Genomic DNA, 5551 nt, shown 5'->3' with positions numbered 1-5551 from the left:
TATATTAATTAAGATTACAAGATTTGAAGTTGATCTATCGTAAGATTTTAAAAAAAATCACGTAAAGAGAAAACGCACTATTTTTCTCCTTTCCTTACGTTGTAGTTCCCTCCTTTCCTGGCATGTTTCCTCCTTCCGAAGGAATATATATATATATATATATATATATAAAGTTTCACCACATTCATGGAGTGTTTCACACCTTTGAATTGATATTCTAAAATCACCTCACACAGTGCAACTGCAAGAACAAAAGACCATCATGAAAACTGGAATGCATAGAAGTAAACATTCTTCTTCTCTGTGCCCTAGATAAACAACATATGAAGGAAGATCACTTGTTACACACACAGACACACCTACACACACACACACTATGTCTTTATATATACACTATATATAGTCACACTATTATATATACACTATGTCTTCCTGTCAATTAGTACAACCTATGGACCGGAATTGACTTAGAGAAGAAGGAAAACAAACCTCCATAAAACCATGGGTTTCATAGAAGAAACAAAATCTCAGGTATATTTGTCTCTATGGGCAGTAAGAGATCCCTCACGGAATTTTGATGTTGGAGTTGTTTAAACAAGACAATATCAAAAGAAAGTTGTTTTTATCATTGAAGACAAGGCTTAAAACGTTTCTTCTTATTATATTTGTTGTAGGAATTTTCAGAACGTGTGTTTGATAATGTTGTTAGCACGTTAAATTTCAAGCTGCATTGAACCCTTAGCAATATAATACGTAAGCAAGGTCAACATTTGTCTTCACCTTACTCTTATATTTATTATTATTTCTTTAACACATCCAGTCAAATATTTTTTCATTCAAGTGTATAGCGCCTGTCGTGCTGCTAGTTTTCCTGGCTTTATAAGAAGTTCATTACCTATTAACACAACTACAATAAATTCTCTAACTTTTCTCTGACAATGTCAGTTTATCTTTGACAGCTCGGTCAGTGTTCAACGAGATTCGAACAAGAGATTGCATGCCTCAAAAGTATGGCACACTAATATTGTGTATGCAGGGGAATATTATGGAGACGTATTGTCGCCATTATTATTCAACTTCGTTCTGGAGTACGCAGTAAAGAAACTCAAAGAGAGTAACCAGGACTTAGAGCTGAATGGTATTCACCAGATTATGGTGCATACTGATGATGTAAATATAATAGGGGATGATAGGAGAACAATATAAAGAAATACAGAGGTCTTATTAAAACTTTGCAGAATTATAGGTTTATAAGTAAATGCAGAAAAAAAAAACTAAGTACATGGAAGTTCGTTGGGATTGTAATACTGCAAATTACAGATGCGTTAAATTATCAAATCTTACTTTGTTTTCAAAGTGGGTATTTTCACATATCTAGAATTGATATTAACAGACCAAAACCATAACCTTGAAGAAATTAAATTTCGTCTAGAAGCTGCGAATTATCATTAAGTTCAAAATCTTTTGTCGTCGCGAATTCTGCCGAGGAATTTGAAGCTTAAAATACAGTATGTGCAACAATAATCATGTCTGTTGTGCTGTATGGTTACGAAACATAATTGCTTACTCTGAGGAAATAATTTAGACTGAAAGCATATCAGAACCGGATTCTGATACAAATAATCGTACCCAAGAGGAGCAGGAATTGGGAATGGCAGAAACTTCATAATGCGGAATTGCATAGATTATACCGTTTACCAAACATTATTAGGATAATCAAGAGACTACAGGAACACTATAAAAAGTGATTGTACATTATAGAAGGTCTTTCTGCTCATTTCAGACCGAATTAGAAACTCTACTATCATGTGGATGATAACATTAGAAATGACGCATCTATTGCTGTGAGTAGTAGGGTATCTGAAGTTGAAGGTAGATATGTGTTATGCATAGTCGTCAAATGGCGCCGAAATTAAACTGTAATCTCATGGCCATTTTCTTTTGTGGCTTTTCCTATATGTACGTATACACGAAGTGTTGGGAAAATAAGTTCACACTCGGTGCGGCTACTGCTAAGATTATTGTGCTCCGTTAAAGCAACCAAGGGCCCTGAAGAAACAATCACCCACAAAACCACCTGAAAGAGGGCTCCAACAAAAATGACACTCACAGTGCTGCAAGGGATGCCCCCCCATTGGTGTGGTTGGAGAAACCACCGAGCTAACACGCGATGAGCAAGCGATTTCATTTGACACCTTCAACAACGTAAAACCAGACATGGTGCTGGTGATCGTGACGATTCGTGAAACCCGGCCACTACAAGAACCATAGAACTGATTTGCCTCACGATGCATCGGAAGAATTCGATACAATTCGTAGAGCTCCCTTCCGAACGGACACTTGAAAAAAAGTGAAAGAATAGAAATGCACCAATAACGTTGCCAAACTTAGAGAACATGGCGAGTACGAAAAATAACAGTACTTAAGTAATTATCACACGTACACTAACATTTAACATCGAAATAAACGGTAAAAATAATAATATTCAAAACATAAAACAACGACAACAGTAACAATAAAACGAAACTTTAGTTTCAATCCGTCAGCACTGTACCCTAAGGAGATGTTCTCCGTACTGCGCGAGAGACGACACTGGCAAAATATCATGGGTGGGGGCTGACGAGAGAGACATACTCTCATGTTCTATTGGGTGGTGAAATTGCAAAATCTAGGTCTAGCTTCGTTCAAAGTCTTACAATTTACTTTATCCAATCAAGGTCTTACCCTTTACCTGAACAAAAATGTTAATATCACTAGATCAGGGGGCGCCGAAATAGCACATTGGTAATATGGTCGGGGACGCCTAAATATCACAGGTGTACAGTGGCGTATTTTCAAGCTTCAGCGCCTCCCCGCAACCCTTAGTTATGCTCTCCTAATTTCTACATATTTTGAGCCCCTGGAGCTCGTGCCATCCCGCGCCACTTGGGTTGCAGGGGTGCACTTTACCCTATGCAGGTGTAATATTACAAGGAACGGCTAAACACTTTTCGCCTAGAGTGTCAAATTACCTGAAGCTGGAGCTAGTAGCCTTTCAATTTATTCTGTAATATTACTGTAGATAAGTACTCATCAGGAACGTGCTCTGTGACGTCATGAAGACTCGTTCTTTAGCTCCGGGGAAGCTTCGAAGTCTTAGCTAGATCATTTAGTTCCCTGGAGAATACGGTATGATATTAAAAAAAGAAGAAGAAGAAGAAGTTTTACCAATCAAGGCGGAATTATGTCAAAATGATTCAAACTTAATACGCTAATCAAAGGATTTGTATTGTGTAAACTTTCCTTTCTCTTGGATAATATCTCTAGGGAAACATCTTTGTGCACTATTTTCTCAATCTTCATGAACTGCATCGTGCTTAGCTGAGGAAGAAAGGGAGAGATGTGTATTTTAGAGAACTTATTAGCCATCCCTCGGTTTTTAGCTTCGCGCAATTTAGCTTTTAAGACTCATACTAAAATTTTGAGCCCTGATTATAGCGGGATTATTTATTTATTTAGTCAAGTAGATTTGATACAACTTTAGGCCAAAGGACGAATAATGAGACAAATGATGATTTGGAAAAAAAAACAAATATTCAAAATGAAGTTATAAAACCCATGGCAAGCAAAAGCAAATATTTAACAAAATTTGTTAAAAGACCAATACTACACTTCATTATTCTAGGCTGTGAACGAGATATCACTTGTTCACCAACTCTGTAATATTGCAAATTGTAAACAAAAGCACCACTGAAATAATTATTCTTTATTTGCTTGTCGATATTTTGGCGGGTGATATTCTGTCGTCGACACATTTGATATTGTCATACAACCGGAGAGGGCCCCAGCAAGATGCCTTTGCCATAGTATCCTTAAAGGCTATATCACATGCAGTATGTTTTTTATACATTGTGTTTGTGTGTGTGCGGGAATAACAGGGATTTGTGCCTGACAGAGTAGCCCTATTTGAACTTACGTGTGGTTCTTTAAAAAATGAACAAGCTAACCCAGAAAGCTGAGTCACTGTTACGTATTGATTCTCAAGTATATTCACGTCCTCAGTAACATAATCATCTCTCTCTCTCCCTCCCTTCGCATGGAACTAACTTTGTCAAAGATGACGCTAACAGTGCGTCAGTTGTTAAATGTCTGGCTTGCATTGATTCAGAGGTCATCTTTACATATGCAGAAACTGACGTAGCACTAACATAAACGAGGTTATCAATTATTTTCATTTTTCTTTTTCATTCTCTTTTCTATATTTAAGAAAATCTAACAGGCTTTCAACATTTTAATCTCCTTTTCTCTCTTTACATACATTCAGATTCTGAAATAAACTGTCTATATTTTCCCACCTTTTTCTTAAATTATGTTGAATTCAGACACACAATTATAGTCTTACTCCCAGAATCATGAAGGTTTCAGATACCAATTGTCGTACTTTCACATGTGACAGTACAAAGGATTGCCATTTTAAGTCTCCTGCCCTCCGTTTTCCGCCGTATTAATTCCATATTCTCAGAAATAAGATAATAATGAGTAAACAATTAAATAAAATGACATATATCAAGTTACGTGTATTTATAATGTGCCCACTGCATCTAACCACATGGTAATTTTAATGTGATTTTTTCTTATCACCATTGACTATTGTAGGTAGCCAACTAGGTCCAGTTTCTACTTTCTATTTCTATTTCTGCGAGATCCATCTTAACATTTTCCTCCCATCCGCGCCTAGGTGTTCCTAATGGGCGTCTTCTGATTTTATTTCCAGTCAAAATTTTGAAAGCGTTCCTACTATCTTCCATTCACGCTACATGCCCTGCCCACCTGAGCCTCCTAAACTTGGTGACTCTAACATTGTTTGTTACAAATTATGCAATTCCTCGTTATGAAGTTTCCGCCATCTCCCATTCCCGTTTCTCTCGGGTCCGAATATTCGTCTGCGGCAAGGACATCGATCCTGGGGGAAGCCTGGACCCCCAATGCTCATGTGGTCACCCACACTGTATTTATGAATATACGATTTTGGCATAATTTGAATTCAATTTGTCTTAAAATTCTAATATAGCTGTATGCCTTCTGCAACCAAACACACACCTGAATGCCCTCCCCCCTCAATGTTACAGAAAAATCGGCACCCTTCGTCTCCGGATTGTATTCTCAAATACTTTGAGTCTGCATTCTTCCCTTAAAGAAAGCGATCATGTTTCGCAAACGTCTCACATGATATCGAAAGTGAGATAAAAAATGTAATAATTCATCCTTTAGGATTTACTTAAGTGTCACGCATAAATAATTGACATTCTTTCTGATGCGAAGTACACAATTGATGCAACTGCATGAAATCTAAGGAAAACAATTAAAACTTATTCAATTTTGTTCATATGGATTAAACTATCACTGGCTGTTCTTGGATTCTTAATAAAATTAATATAATATAGCAAAGTTCGTAATTACATGGTCGCAAAGAGTCGTCTTTGCCTATCTGTCCGTTGAAGCATTAAAGTTACATATTTTTCATAAAACTTTGTAAACTAGCCAAAAACACCCTACAGTTCTTCATTAAATA

This window comes from Thermobia domestica, chromosome 17, assembly GCF_964235325.1.
Source record: "Thermobia domestica chromosome 17, izTheDome1.hap1.1, whole genome shotgun sequence".
NCBI classification, from domain to species: Eukaryota; Metazoa; Arthropoda; class Insecta; order Zygentoma; family Lepismatidae; genus Thermobia; species Thermobia domestica.
The sequence above is the reverse complement of the archived record's forward strand: the minus strand, read 5'-3'. Positions refer to the sequence as shown.